Here is a 17,453-nt window from a genome sequence, read left to right on the forward strand (position 1 = left end):
GAACTCAGAAAATAAACATAATTTGAAATGTTAATCATAACGTTATCATCTCTGTGGCCTTATGTGTATTTTAGATCTTAGATCAATGGACTATTAATATTCCATATCACCTTCAGTGTGTGTGTTCTTGATTTTTTTTCTTACCACCACTTGCTATTTTGCTATTTGCTTCATTATCTTTCTTTTAAATTCCTTCTATTTGAATATGCCTCTTATCCTCCATCTATTTGAATTTTCCTGCTGCTTTACAGATTCCCATGACTCGTGTTTTTATCTCCATTATATAGTAAAGTGCACCATGGTCCTTCACTGGAGGAGAAGTAAAAACAAAATCATGTTTCTAAGCAAAATCATGGGCATGTTTTTCATATTCATGATGATGACGTCAACTCAGGCCTGAGAGGCCAGCGTCGGGCATTTTCATATTCAGGTGGGATTAAAACTTCAGTATCCTCAGCCTTTTGCAGGCCTTTACTCAAAGTACTGCATTATGTGAAATTCTGAGAGAAATAGGTAAAGTTACACAGTCGCTAAGATCTGGGGAATTTCAACAACAATATCAGACAAGCTGTCTCTTTTCATGGTTGGACTGTATTTTTATAAAGGCCTTGAATCCTTGCTGCAGAAGAATTCTAGTAATATTCAGCGCAGCTAATTACCAAATGTTCATTATTCAAGTATCAGAATCAGGTTTAGTATCACTGGCATATGTCATGAAATTTGGTGTCTTTGCAGCAGCAATACAATGCAATACATAGTATAAAAACTATGAATGACAGTAAATATATTCAATACTGTGCAAAAATCTAAGGTACATTTATATAGCTAGGGTGCATAAGACTTCTGCACAGTGCTGTAGTAACTTTATGTACTGCACTGTACTGCTGCTGCAAAAGAAAACAAATTTCATGGCATATGGGAGCAATGATAAACCTGATTCTGATAGGGGTCTCTATTAGGGTCTGAGAGTGGGAAGGGGGCAGGGAGTGGGGAATCATGGTTGGGAAAAGGGGAAGGGAGAGGGGAGGGAGTGGGAAGCACCAGAGGGGCATTCTGTAATGATCAATAAACCAATTGTTTGGAATTAAATGACCTTGTCTGGTGTCTCAGGGCTGGACATTTCTGCACCTGCGCCACTCCCGACCCCTGGCATTCCGTCTCTGCCACCTGTCCCACACCTCTCCTGCAGCACTCTACCCTCGCCATTTTCAGCATCCATTACTCACACCAGATTTACAAACTTGCTCTTTGCTCCACATGGACAAATACAGTACTGTGCAAAGGTCTTAGCTATATTATATATATATATATATATTTATACATATAAACACACACACGCGCGCGCGCGAGAGGGGTGATTGATAAGTTCATGGCCTACGGTAGAAGGAGATGAGTTATACAGCTCTCGTTATAAGCTCATACAGGTCAACTCCTTGAGTGATTATGCAGAAAGTTTGAAGTTAATAACATCTCCTTCCACCTTAGGCCATGAACTTATCAATCACCCCCATCAGTTATTAACTACTGAGTTATTAACTTCAAACTTAGCAGGGGGCTAAGCATACAGTCTTATGTTACACCTGTGCTGATGGAGATTGTGGCGAAGATGTTTTCATAAATCCAAATTTACTAGAGACTGGAAGTGAGGAAATCGAGGATACAATTGCAAAAGAGGTATTGAGGCCAAGGTCTTGAAGGTTATTTACTAGTTTTGAGAGGATGATAGTATTTAATGCCAAGCTGTAAATAATAAAGAACATCCTGATATATACATCTTTGCTGTCCGGATGTTCCAGGGTTGAGTGAAGAGCCAAATGATTAGCACCCATTGTGGACCTGTTGTGTCAGTAGGCAAATTGTAATGGATCCAAGTTGCTTCTCAGGTAGGAGTTGGTACATTTCATTACCAACTTATCAAAATACTTCAGCACAATGAATGTAAGTGCTACTGACAATTGTCATTGAGACCAGTTTCCACGTTCTTCTTAAGTACCAGTATAATTGAAAACTGCCTGAAGCAGATGGGAACCTTACACTGCTGAGGTGAGAGTTTAAAGATCTCAGTGAACACTCCAGCCTGTTGATCAGCACAGGTCTTTAGTACTCTGTTCGGTACCCCATCTAGGCAGGAAGCTTTTTGTGGGTTCACCTTCCTGAAGTATGCTCCCAAATTGGCCTCAGAGACTAAAATCACAAGATCATCAGAGGCTGTGGGAGATCGTGAAGGTTCCTCCATGTTTTGATTGTCAAAGCGAGCATAGAAAGCATTGAGCTCATCTGGGAATGAAGCTTTGATTTCACTCATGTCACTTGATTGCACTTTGTAAGAGATGATGGCATTCAAGACCTGCCACAGCTTTTGAGCATCCTTCTTTGATTCAGGTTTGGTTTGGAATTGCCACTTTGCCGGTGGATGACTTTCCAGAGGTTGTACCTAGACCTCTTGTAACTTTCTTGGTCCCCAAATCTGAATGTTTCTGATGTAGCCCTCAGCAGATTCCAGATTTCATGGTTCATTCAGAACTTCAGGTTGGGGAATACGTTGAACAATTTTGTGGGGACACGCTCACCTACAAATGCTCTTGTAGAGGACATGACAACCATGGTGTATTCATTCAGATCCACAGATGAGTCCTTAAACATGGCCCAGACCCTCAACTCAAAGCAACCCTGTGGCTGCTCCTCTGCCTCCCATGAGCACCTCGTTAAACACAAAGTACACTGCAGATGCTGTGATCATATCAAGATGCACAAAAAGGCTGGATGAACTCAGCAGGTCGGGCAGCATCCATTGAAATGAGCAGTCAACGTTGCGGGCCGAGACCCTTCGTCAGGACTCAAGTGATCAGCCAAGTGATCAGATTTTCTGAAATGCGGTCTGGGCATGGAATGGTAGGCATTCAATATTGTAGAATGGTAGTGCTCTAGCGTGTTGGGACTTCTGGTGCCACAGCTTATATGCTGGTGGTAATTGGACAGGGGTTTCTTCAAACAAGCCTGACTGAAATCCCTATGATATGGAATGTGTTTGGTAGGCTGCTTCCTGTTTGGTGACAGCATCATGCAGTATCTCGAGAGCTTGATTACAATAGGCCAATGGTGGTATGAAAACAGCAATCAGGATTATGGAGGAGAACTCTATTGGTAAATAGAACAGTCAGTATTTCATCACCAGGTGTTCAAGGTTGAAGGGTACAAAACTGCCACATCAGAGCACTACAGAGAGTTTATCATGAAGCACCCACCTCCACCTTTTGCCTTTTCTGAAACAGGTCCTTCCTGTGTATCAAGAAGCATTTAGATCTGCTCATTGTATCTGATGTGCTCTGAGTAAGCCATGCCTTGGTAAAACACCGAACACAACAATTTCTCATTTCCCTTTGGTACACTAATCTTGCCCTTTAGGTCCTCAATTTTGTTCTCCAATGACTGCACATTTGCCAACAAGATATTGGGTGGAGAGGGCCTCATCCCTCTGTGTTTCAGCTTGGCTTGGAGTTCCCTCCTCTTGCTGCACTTCTGGCCATGTGATGAACCTCCATCTATTTAAAGGTGCTATACCTGACTGCTTGAGAATTAAGTCTGCCGAGTCCCTCAGAAGACCATGAAATCTGTAGTTCATTAATTCAATTCAAAAGCGCACTACTTAAAGGGAAATTACATGCTGTAATTGCAGTGGGAGTAATTCAAAAGAGCTATATTTAGAAGTATTGTACGTCACCCACAGAACTTCACCATGGTTCACTGGCTCCATCTTGTCAAGGAACAGAGTAGTAAGTAGCAGCTGATACATGGAACAATTTTCAGGCCAAAACAAGCCTGATAGTTGCAGTAAACCATAAACACAAGGGATTCTGCCGATGCTGGAAATCCAGAGCAACACAAACAAAATACTGGAGGAACACAACAGGTCTCGAAACATCTCTGAAAAGGAATAAAGAGTTGATGTGCCAGGCTCAGTCAAGACTGGAAAGGACGGGAAAGAAGAAAAGTAAGAAGATAGGGAGGGGGAGGAGTACAAGTTAGAGGTGATTGGTGAAGCTAACTGAGGGGGAATTAAGGTAGGTGTAGAAAGGGGGATAAAGTGAGAAGCTGGGACGTGATGTGGAAAAGGTGAAGGGCTGAAGAAGAAGGAATTTCATAGGAGAAAAGGAAGGAGGAGAGGCACCAGAAAGGCGGGGGGGTGATAGGCTGGTGAGGGGGAGAGAAGGGTCTCGGCCTGAAACGTTGGCTACTCTTTTCTCATGGATGCTGCCTAACCTGCTGAGTTCTTCCAGCGTGGTGATCCATCAACTGAGATCTCAATTTACTGCCACCTAGAGGCTGAAAGAATTCATGCAAGGTGGTTCTCAGGCAACATTGCAGTATAATTGTAGCTGGCTTATTTAAATTAATGTGAAGTCATTAAATATTTCTTTTGGAAATATGGGGATGAAAAATTACTCTTATAGAATGACAGTACGCTCAGAGGCAGCGGCCTTTCTGAGTCCAAGCAGAGATGAAATTGTTTGTCCTTTCCATCTTTTTTACGATTACAAGACACTGCTGGTTACTAAGATATCAAGTACTACCCAATCAGCAAGTTGCTCAATAGTGATGGAGTTTGATTTACTCAGTACTGTTCTTGTGTTGTCACCTGGACTTGTTGCATACCCTTCTATGCTGACTCCAACAAACAGTGCGAGTGATTGTCTTGAACATTTTTCTTGAAATTGCAAGACCCTGTTGGATAATGGTAACGTAGAATACTGCAAGTCTGATACATTGGTTCACTGATGAGACTGAGCGGGAGAGCTGCATTGCATCAGTTGTGGCACAGACTAGGCCCTCATGGCTAGCGGAGAAGGCACTAGAGTGAGCGTGGGAGAGAGCAGAGGTCTCTGAGTGCATGCTGGAATACGTACTGATTGGAGGCTTGCCTCATCCATTGCTGCCCTCCAATGTTCATTCGGTGGAAGAACAAGCTTGAACAGGACAACATCCCATGCACCACCAATCTAGAGGCCATGTCACTCGGGCACCTGTGTGGCACACTTCTTGTGTGACTATGATTTTCTGCTGTTGTAACCATATGTGCCTAATGCATTATGTGTTGTCTATTGGCAATTTGTTTTGCACCTTGACCCTGGAGGAGCACTGTTCGTTTGGCTATATCCATGTATGCTTGAATGATAACTAAACTTGAACTTATTTTAATTTTCATGGTACTGGTATCCTTAACTTAAATACAAGCACTGGTTTTGTGATGGCAAGATAGTGACTGATATCTACTTTGAAGTATTGAACATGGAATGAGCTGCAAGTTGCAGGCAAAAGCAGGACAGTGCCAGCTTCCTAGCAGGTTATAGCAAAGATGTTATTATGTTTTATTACTCCAAAACATAAAACTAATTGAAAGGGAGGCACGGGGAGCCATGAAATGCAGGTATACTTCGTTTCTTACTTTGTGAGGTGTGCACATTTAATGTGGTGGCATAATGACATATGCCATTCACTTACTTTTACATAGAACCTGTACTGAAGTATTTAAGTAAACAAGAATGTTTAGTCAAACAATATATTTACAATATGTAATGTTGAATCAGGTTCACAGGCCTGGAAAGTGAGACAAAGAACACTGTGAATAATTCCATTAATTATTTATTTACAAGGAGTGAAAATTCAACCAAACATTCATGTTCCCCAAGTAAAGGAAGCTAAAAAGCTGAATATTCAGCAGGCATACATTCAACAAACATAATTAGGTAAAAGTGCCCGCTGAGCATAGCTTCCCTATGGTTATGTGCACCACTTGCCTTAAGCAAAAGAAAAGAGAAAACCTTCCACATATGCTCTCTATATACACAGGATATTTGAAACTGGACACCAGGCAACTAAGCACTGGGGAAAGCAGATGCAATTTCTAAACTAAGCAATCATGATGGGAGTGATTGTTGATAATCAGACTAAGCCACACTCTAAAAGGACACCTCACCTCTCAAAAGTTGCAAACATGATGATCCAACCCCTTTCTAGTATGATTCTTGTGATCTCCCTAAGTTACATAAAACAAACGTACAATACTCAGTACTGTCAACTAATAGTCCCGTAATACCCCCCACAAAGATTCTGCAGAGGAACACCAGCATCCCTGTGCACCAGAAGGCCATCAGCCACTCCTTGGAGTGTAATAGCCAATGAGCTGCTCCCCACACTTAACATTATACACTAACTCACAGATATAATTAACCAGGTGAGTGACGTTACCTGACTCATCAAGAATGTAGGTGCAGCATTCTTTTTTTTTAATATTTATTTATTAAACTTTAGAAATTACAAAGAATAAATGTAATAGTAAAATAGTAAGAAAGATAATATTAACCCTCCCCCCTTAACCCTTATCTAAAGAAAGAAAATAGAAAGAAGAAAAAGATTGCCTGGATATCGGAGGATCCCCACATGCTCCATGGAGTTCAAAATAATTTTGTTATTTTTTTTTACTTTCCCCAATTACTATAATTTTATCTTCAAAGGACCTATGTATTTAATCCTATCTTTTGTAAGTATGGGAGCCAAATTTTCAAAAATATATCATATTCATTTCTTAAATTATACGTAATTTTTTCAAATGGAATACAACTATGTATTTCATTATTCCAACGATCCATAGTTAAATATAAATCAGATTTCCAACTAACTGCGATAACTTTTTTGGCTACTGCCAATGCAATTTTTATAAATTTTTTCTGATACTTGTTCAATTTAAGTTTCAGTATTGTCCCTTCAATGTCTCCTAATAAAAATAATAGTGGACTATGTGGAAGTTGTACTGCAGTAACTTATTCCAATAAAAGTCTTAAATTTATCCAAAATGGTTGAATTTTAAAACAAGACCAAGTAGAATGTAAAAAGGTACCAATTTCTTGATTACATCGAAAACATTGGTCAGACATATTTGAATTTAATCTGTTTATTTTCTGTGATGTTATATATAATTGATGTAAAAAATTATATTGTATTAATCTAAGTCGAACATTTATTTTATTTCTCATACTATCAAAACATAATCTTGACCAATTTTTCCCAGCAATTTTAACATTCAAATCAGATTCCCATTTTTGTCTTGATTTATGAATTCCTAATTTAATTATGTGCTTTTGAATCAAATTATACATACAAGATGTAAATTTTTTAATTCTTCCTTTCTGAATCAATATTTCTATTTCACTAGGTTTTGGCATCAACTTTGTTTGTCCCAGCTTTTCTCGTAAATAGGCTCTTAATTGAAAATAACAGAAAAGAGTGTTATTTGATATTTTATATTTATTTTTTAATTGATCAAACGACATCAATATACCTCCTTCGAAACAATCACCTATATATTTAATCCCCTTTTGGAACCAATTATGTAAAAGTTTATTGTCCATTGTAAAAGGAATAAGCCTATTTTGGATTAAAGTTCTTTTTGCTAATAAAGATTTCTTTATCTCATCATCCATATTTACCTTATTTCATAAATCAATCAAGTGTCTTAATATAGGAGATTCTTTTTTTCCCCGTATCCATTTGGATTCCCATTTATATATAAAATCTTCTGGTATATTTTCTCCTATATTATCCAATTCTATTTTAATCCATGCCAATATTTCTTCATCAAAAAAAGATGCAATAAATCTAAGTTGATTTGCTTTATAATAATTCTTAAAATTTGGAAGTTGTAACCCTCCTAGATCAAATTTACATGTCAATTTTTCCAATGATATTCTTGACATCTTACCTTTCCAAAGAAATTTCCTTACATATTTATTCAGTTCTTGAAAAAACTTCTGAGGTAATTGTATTGGTAAATTTTGAAATAAATATTGCAATCTAGGAAATATATTCATTTTTACAATATTTACCTATTAATGTTATTGGTGACATCATCCATTTATCGAGATCCTCTTTTATTTTTTTTAATAGTGGCAAATAATTTTGTTTATATAAATTTTTTACATCATTATCAACTCTAATACCTAAATATTTTATCTCATTCATTGACCATCTAAATTGAGTTGCTAATAGACATTGATTGTAATTTCCTTTGGTGAGGGGTAAAATTTCACTTTTATCCCAATTTACTTTATAGCCTGATACTTTCCCATATTCTTCCAATCTAAAAGATAATCTTTGCAACGATTGCAATGGGTTTATTAAATAAATCAAAACATCATCAGCAAATAAATTAATCTTATATTCTTCTTGATTAACTTTAAAGCCCCCAATATCTGAATCTGTTCTGTTAATGGTTCTATTGCCAATACAAATAAAGCAGGTGATAATGGGCAGCCTTGTCCAGTTGACCTCGTTAAGCAAAATGGTGTTGAAATCTGACCATTTGTAACTACTTTAGCTTGAGGATTAGTATTTAAAATTTTAATCCATTGTATAAAAGATTTTCCTAACTCATATTTTTCCAATACCTTAAATAAAAAATCCCATTCCAATCTATCAAATGCTTTTTCTGCGTCTAAAGCAACTGCCACACTCATTTCCTCTCTTTTTTGTGCCAGATGAATAATACTAAGTAACCGAGTTATATTATCCATTGATTGTCTATTTTTAATAAAACCTGTTTGATCCATATGTATTAATTTTGGTAAATATTTAGATATTCTATTAGATAAAATTTTTGCTAGTATTTTATCATCTGTATTCAACAAAGAAATAGGCCAGTATGATGTTGGTTTTAAAGGGACTCTATCTTTTTTTGGCAATACAGTTATGATCGCTGTTAAAAAAGATTGCGGTATAAATCTTTATATCAATCAATCTGTCCATGATGGATAACTTTTTTAACAATTTGAATATTCCCAAACTGACAGATGAAGATCGTAGCTTGTTTGACGGTCCTATCTCTTTGGCCGAAATAGGAGAGGCTATCTCATCAATGAATTCAGGGAAAGCTCCTGGTCCTGATGGTTATATTATAGAATTTTTTAAAACCTTTTCTTCTTTGCTTTCCCCTTGGTTATGTGAAATCTTTAATGATGCATTTGTTAAGAAGAGATTACCTCAGTCTTTTTATGAAGCTACTATCTCTCTAATTCTTAAAAAAGATAAGGATCCCACTTTATGTGCATCTTATCGCCCTAAATCACTATTAAATGTAGACTCTAAGATTCTTACAAAAATTTTAGCTATTAGGTTAGAAAAGGTACTATCACAGATTATTTCAGAAGACCAAACTGGTTTTATTAAGAATCGGTATTCCTTTTTTAATATTAGAAAATTGATTAATATAATTTATACTTCATCACCTACAACTCCAGAATGTGTTATTTCATTAGATGCTGAAAAAGCTTTTGATAGAGTTGAATGGGTATACTTATTTAATGCTTTGAGATATTTTAATTTTAGTCCTAATTTTATATCATGGATCAAACTAATATATTATAAACCTGTTGCTTCTGTTCTTACAAATAATTATAGATCCTCTTTTTTTCAATTATCTCATGGTACGAGACAAGGTTGTCCCTTAAGTCCTTTATTGTTTAATATTGCATTAGAACCTTTAGCCATTGCTATTCGTGAATCTCCTAATATTTTTGGTATTACCCGTAATGAGAAATTATATAAGTTATCACTTTATGCTGATGACTTGTTGTTATATATTTCTGATCCTGACAGGTCTATTCCCGCTATTTTATCCTTGTTGGCTCAATTTAGTAGTTTTTCTGGTTATAAACTAAACTTGGATAAGAGTGATTTATTCCCTTTAAACGCGCAAACTTTATTGGATGAAAGGATACCATTTAAAGTTGTTAATGATAACTTCATCTATTTAGGTATAAAAATTACCAAGAAATATAAAGATTTATTTACATTGAATTTTTTACCTATGCTTCATCAAATTCAACAACTTACTATAAGATGGTCTCCCTTATCCTTATCATTAGTTGGTCGGATTAATGCTATTAAAATGATGATTCTACCGAAATTTTTATATTTATTTCAAGCTTTACCAATTTTTATTCCTAAATCTTTTTTTGCTAATATTGACTCAAAAATTTCCTCATTTGTGTGGCAAAATAAAAATCCTAGGTTAAGTAAAAGACAATTACAAAAATCTAAAAAAGATGGTGGTTTAGCTTTACCTAACTTTAGATTTTACTATTGGGCGAATAATATTCGTAACTTAATTTATTGGAAATCAGATTTGGATTCACCATTGTGCCTACAGTGGGTAAATTTAGAATGCAATGAGGCACAGGGATATTCTCTATTCTCCGTTTTGGGCTCTTCTCTTTCTGCCAATTTAGTAAAATTCAATAAACAGATATCCAACCCTGTTGTCAAACATACATTACGAATTTGGTTTCAATTTCGTAAGTTTTTTACTCTGAGAAACTTTGCTCTTGATAGCCCTATTTTACTTAATTTTTTTTTCAAACCTTCTTTGACAGATCAAGCTTTTAGCATATGGAAAAGGAAAGGTATAAAATGTTTTCGTGATCTCTTTTTTGAAGGTAGTTTGATGTCTTTCGACCAACTTTCCAACAAATTTGAGTTACCTAAATCTAACTTTTTTAGATATCTACAAATCAGAAATTTTTTACATAAAATTCTACCATCCTTTCCCAATTCAACTTCAATGGACTTTTTAGGTTTGATTTTTACCTTAAATCCCTATCAGAAAGGATTAGTGGCTTTTATTTATAATATGATTATGAAGATACAGCCAGAAATATCAGGTAGAATTAAAAAAGAATGGGAAAAAGAACTTCAATATAATATATCAATAGAAAAATGGGAAAAAATTTTACAAATGGTTAATTCTTCTTCTATATGTGCTAAACATGCTTTAATACAATTTAAAGTTGTACATAGAGCTCATATGTCTAAAGATAAACTTGCTCGATTCTACTCTCATATTAACCCTCAATGTGACAGACGTCATTCAGATGTGGCTTCATTGACCCATATGTTTTGGTCATGTCCCACCTTTTATAACTATTGGAAGGACATATTTGCTACCATTTCCTCAATTTGGAATATCGATTTACAACCTCATTTTATTACTGCAATTTTTGGTATACCAAATGAGGATGGTATTCAGTTTTCCCCTTCAATTAGACGAATGATTGCTTTTGTAACATTAATGGCCAGAAGGTCTATATTACAAAACTGGAAAGAAGTAAATCCTCCTACCACGTTTCAGTGGCTCTCTCAAACTACATCTTGTTTGAGCTTGGAAAAAATTAGAAGCACTATTTTTGATTCATCAGTTAAATTTGAAGAAACTTGGGGACCGTTCATTCGACATTTTCATATGAATTAATTTGACCTCTTCCAGACCTTCTCTCTATTTATTCTTGTTCAGGTATGGAGTTCCGGAGTTTTTGGCACTATCATATACATATAAACTGTTATTATTGCCCATGTTAGTTTAGTTTAGTATTTTTTTTCAATATACATTTTTTCGTTTGTATTTTCACAATTTTTTCTTTTTCTTTTGACGATTATTCTTATTTTTTTCATATAATCATTATAGGTTTGATTGATAATGTACTATGTTTTTCTGCTGATATTTTAATAGGATATTGTTATCCTATTATTAATTTAACTTCAAGTCTAATGTATTTATAACCTATTCATTATTATGTTATGTTTTTTTTATATATGAAATTCAATAAAAAGATTGAAAAAGAAAGAAAAAAGATTGCAGAAGTTTATGCCTTCTTTCCACTTGGTATATTAATTCCATAAAAGCAGGAATTAATAAATCTTTAAATTTTTTATGAAATTCGGGAGGAAAACCATCTTCTCCTGGGGATTTATTACTCTGAAGTGATCCTAAAGCTTCTTCAACCACTTTTAATGTAAAGGGCATATCTAATCCTTTCTGTTCTTCCAAATTTAATTTTGGAAGGGTTATTTGTGATAAAAATTTATCTATCTCAGCAGTTTTATTTTGCGATTCTGATTTATATAGTTCAGTATAAAAATTTTTGAAAGTTTCATTAATTTCTAAAGGCTTATAAGTAACCTTATTTACACTTGTTCTAATTGCATTTATTGTTTTAGAAACCTGTTCTGTTTTCAACTGCCAAGCAAGAATTTTATGTGATCTTTCACCTAATTCATGATATTTCTGTTTAGTTCTCATAGTTACTTTTTCTGTACGATATGTCTGGAGTGTATTATATTGTAGTTTTTTATTAACAAGTTGTCTTCGTTTTACTTCTGTCATATATCTTTGAGATTCTTTTTCTAACTTTATGATATCTTTTTCCAATTGATCTATTTCTGCTGCATATTCCTTTTTAATTTTAGATGTATAATTTATAATCTGACCCCTTAAATATGCTTTAATCGCTTCCCATAATACAAATTTATCCTCAACTGAATGTAGATTTGTGTCCAAAAAAAATTGAATTTGTTTTTTCATAAAATCACAAAATTCTTGACATTTTAAATTAAATCTCCATCTACAAATCGATTCCTCCTTATCCATCATTATCATTGTCATTATCAAGGGGGAATGATCTGACAATATTCTTGCTTCATATTCCACACTTTTCACTCCATCTTGAATATTTTTGATAATAAAAAAAATCAATCCTTGAGTAAGTTTTATATCTGGTTGAATGAAATGAGTAATCTCTTTCTCTTGGATTAATTTTTCTCCATATATCAATCAAATTTAAATCTTTCATTAATGATAAAGTTAGTTTTGTTACTTTTGATTTTATAGCACCTTTAGTTGATCTATCCAGAACTGGATCTAAACAAAAATTAAAATCTCCACCTATTAATATTTTATCAAGTGCATCAGCCAAGTTCAAAAAAACTTCTTGTATATATTTTGCATCATTTTCATTTGGTGCATAAATGTTCATAAAAGTCCATAATTCTGAAAAAATTTGACAATGTATAATCACATATCTCCCCCCTCCCAGAATCAATTATTACATTTTGTATTTTAATTGGTAAAGATTTATAAACCAGAATTGCAACTCCTCTCAATTTTGAATTAAATGAAGCTGCAATGACATTTCCAACCCAATCTCTCTTTAATTTCTTATGCTCTGTTTCTGTTAAATGTGTTTCTTGTAAAAAAGCTATATCTCCTTTCATTTTCTTAATATATGTTAAAACTCTTTTTCTTTTCACAGGTCCATTAATTCCATTAACATTAAAACTTAAAAAATTAAGTAAATTAATCATTCATAGTACCTTGGGAATTCTTTAAAATTCTCCATGTTGCTATGAGTCTCTCCCCAATCATCCAGGCAAAGAAGAAGAAAAATAGGAAAAAAGATAATATATAAGAAAAAAACAAAATACCCCCCCCCACTGATGTTGCGAATAAAAAGAACACAACATTACCCCCCCCCATTTTACGGGTCATGGCAATCACCATGATTGTACACGTGAAACTCACAGCTATCGATCAGGAGCTCCCCCAGCTCCCCCGCAAAAAAAAAAGAAAAATATATTAATAAAGAAAAGAAAAAAATGATAATTAATGTCTCTACTCTCAATTAATACTCCTCAACCATTTTTTTTCCTTATAAATGTCCATCAGGTCCAACCTTGTTTCAGTCTTCATCATTAGTCCATTTCATTTCTGTAATTCTTTAGTCCTCTTCATGGGCATCAGGTAATTCTTGTACAAGTTCCTCTGCTTTCCAGTAGTCAACGAAGAATCCTCTTCCTCCATTATCCAGGAATATTATCAATTTTGCTGGATAGCTCAATAAAAATTTATAGCCCTTTTCCCATAAAGATTTTTTCACTGGATTAAATTCCTTCCGCCTCTTCAACAGATCGTAGCTTATGTCTCGATAAAAAAAAAACTCTTTTCCCTTCTACTATCAATGGCCCATTTCTCTTTTTAGCACCTGGAGTAGCTGCCTTCAAGATCATTTCTTTATCTTGATACTTCAAACATTTTATCAAAATTGATCTTGGATTTTGATCTTGTTGAGGTCATGGTCTTAAAGCTCTGTGTGCTTTGTCAATTTCAATTACTTGACTTCGTTCTTTCATTTCCAAAATTTCCGGAATCCATTCTTGAAAGAATTTTATTGGATTTTCTCCCTCTGTACCTTCCATAAGACCAACAATTTTAATATTATTTTGTCTACTAGAGTTCTCAAGCACATCCATTTTTTCCATCATCCGTTTTCTTTCTGCTGTCCAGGCAAGCTTATCATATTTTATCTTTTCTATTTTTTCTGTGTTTTCTTCTATTTTTACTTCCATCTCTTTAACTTTATTATCCATCTTCTTTTGTTCTTCCACCACATTATCAAATGTATTCTGTATGCTTCTTATATCTGTTCTTATAGCTTTAAATTCATTCACCATATCTGTTCTTATAACTTTTAATTCATTCATTATATATATATATATCAGGATATCTTTTATGTCTCCTTTAATCTCTTCCTTCTTTTCTTCTTTTTCTTCTGGATTTCCCAAAGAGTCTGTTTCAACTTCCGACTCACTTTCAATTTCACTTCCAACCGTAGTTGAAGCTTGTAGTTTTGTTAACATCTGTTCATGCATACTTTCGCACATGCGTTGTTCTTGCCGTTTCTTCTTAGAGACCGCCGACATTGCTGTAACTTCTTTTCCCGCATCATCAGAAGTGCCATGCACTTCGTCGGGAGAAGATCCAACTTGAGTCTGAGGCTTCGCCAAGACGGCTAGGCCTTTTTCCCCGCCGATTTGTGCAGTCCTCGAAGTAGTAGCTTTCTTCTGTTTCAGTTTAGGAGCCATATCAAAAGATAATCCTGAGTTGCTTATAAGTAGTTTCTAGTAGATATTTGTTAACTCTTCTTCATTTAAACCTTATTTCATTACTTTTTGCGAGGGAGCTGGAATCCCAACGTCTCGACCCTATGTCATCACGTGACGTCCTCCCAGGTGCAGCATTCTTGACCACGTGCCACCTTTCTTCGTGAGCAGATAATCTGAGGCCATCAAAATCAGTCCTCAGGATAGTCTGGCTGTACCATGCTGAGAAAGGCTTTCATTCAAAACCTTCCTTCCTTTGTAATAGTCCTCTTACTGACCAGCATGGGCAAGTTGCTTATCCAGGGTACTGGGATGGTATGCATATGGCACCACATATCAACTGCACCACCCTGTGGAAACCACAGGTAGGCTTAGAAACTGCATATCCAGTAAGTTCCATTCAGAGTCCAGCAAGTGCCCACCATTTGCCATAGACGCAGCCATCCCACGTTACTGTTCCTGCCCACGCTTCCCATCCACCTTGCACCTGTACTCAACCTACCACCTACACCAACACAGTCAAGTGGCAAAACACGTTGAGTCAGGAACTTTCTATTAAACAAAGGTCTGTAGGGAAATATCAGCCCTCAGAGCACTTACTCCTTTTAAGGCTCAAGTCCCTTAAGGGTGTTGCCATACTCTGGGTTGAAGTTGGTTGGAATAGGCTACCCCATCACAGTTTCCTAGAAACTGCCCCAGGGAACGATCTCCACCCTGTCCCAGAGAATGATCTCAACCCTGTCCCAGAGAACGATCTCCACCCTGTCCCAGAGAACGATCCCCACCCTATCCCAGACTGCCAAAACACAACTAGCCATACAATTTCTCCCAATAGTCTCTGCCTTGTCAAAGGGATCAATATCATACCTTCCGTGATGTAGTAAGGAGTCCTCATACAAATTCAGAAATCTGACCCATTGGTCAAGCATGCAAATTCAAATACCAATGCACTCACTCCTGATTAGTCACTGAATATTTAGAAAACACAAAACAATACAACCACTAGAATTGCTCCCCAAATGCTCCATTATCTCTGAAATGTGGGCATCTTATATAAAGTTGCCCAAATTGCTGCCCCATCAACTCAAATTTCATATGGCATTTATGAAATAAGTCATCCCTAAAACCAAATGCATGGGGAAACAAGAAAGTAGCAGATTAAGACACACTAACAAATTTAAAAAACAAGAAACAAATTCACTGACTAAACAAATACAAGAAACAAAGTAACACATTGGAACAGAAACACAAAGACCAGGTTGTACTCCTCTTCTTTTAAACTTTAGAACTGCAAAAACTTAAAACAGACAGTTAATTTATCACAGAGAAACAGCACACTTATCAGAGACGACCGAGAAGGAAAAAGCAACTTGGTGGATCACAATATATTTCCATTCTCTTAAGGGCAAAGTCCACACACACACACACACAAAAGCAAACTCACATTTCTCTGCATTCAAATCATTCACACTCTATTACAGGGAAGAGGGCTGAAGATCAAAAGATACCCTCCCTACACCAATGAAGTGTGAATATGCTAATCACACTGCTGGTGAAGATCAGGCACAGCCATTTTTAATGCCTCCAACGCAGGATATAGGTAGTCATGGGAGATTTTAACATGCAGGTCGATTGGGAAAATCAGGCTGGTAATGGATCTCAAGGGAGTGAATTTGTTGAATACCTAAGAGATAGCTTTTTAGAGTAGTTTGTCATCGAGCCTTCTAGGGGATCAGTTGTACTGGATTGGGTGTTATGTAATGAACCAGAGGTGATTAGGGAGCTTAAGGTAAAAGAACCCTTAGGAACCAGTTATCACAATATGATTGTGTTCAACTTGTAATTTAATAGGGAGAAAGTGAAGTCTGATATTGCAGTATTTCAGTGGAGTAAGGAAATTAGAGTGGTATGGGAGAGGAATTGGAAGAACTGCTGGCAGGGATGTCAGCAGAGCAGCAATGGTGTGCACTTCTGAGAAAAATTAGGAAAATACAGGACATGTGTATTGCAAAAATGAAGAAATACTCAAATGGTAAAATAGTAAAACTGTAGCTGATAAGGGAAGTCAAAGCTATTCTAAAAGCAAAAGAAATGGCATACAACAAAACAAAAATTAGTTGGAAGATAGAGGATTGGGAAGATTTTAAAAACCTGCAGAGACCAACAAAAAATTCATTAGAAGGGAAAACATGAAATATGAAAGTAAGCTAGTAAATGATATCAAAGTGGATAGTAAAATTTTTTTCAAGCATGTTAAAAATAAGAAGGGATATAGGACAGCTAGAAATTGAGAGAGGAGAAATAATAATGCGGGACAAGGAGACGTCTGATGAACTAAATGAGTATTTTGCATCTGTCTTCTCTGTGGAAGACGCTAGCAGTATGCCTGATGTTGTAGTGTGTAAAGGAAGAGAAGTGAGGAAGTTACAAGAGAGAAACTGCTCAAAAATCGGAAAGACCTAAAGGTACACAAGTTATCTAGATCGGAGAAACTGCACCCTAGGATTCTGAAGGAGGTAGCGTTAGAAATTGTGGTGGCATTAGAAATGGCCTTTCAAAAATCATTGAACTGGCATGGTGCCAGAGGACTGAAAAATTGTAAATGTTACTCCATCAGAAAGGAAATTATAGACCAGTTTGCCTGACCTCTGTGGTTGGGAAGAAGTTAGAGTCAATTGTTAAGGATGAGG

Source organism: Hypanus sabinus, chromosome 6, assembly GCF_030144855.1.
Source record: "Hypanus sabinus isolate sHypSab1 chromosome 6, sHypSab1.hap1, whole genome shotgun sequence".
In the NCBI taxonomy this organism is placed as follows: Eukaryota; Metazoa; Chordata; class Chondrichthyes; order Myliobatiformes; family Dasyatidae; genus Hypanus; species Hypanus sabinus.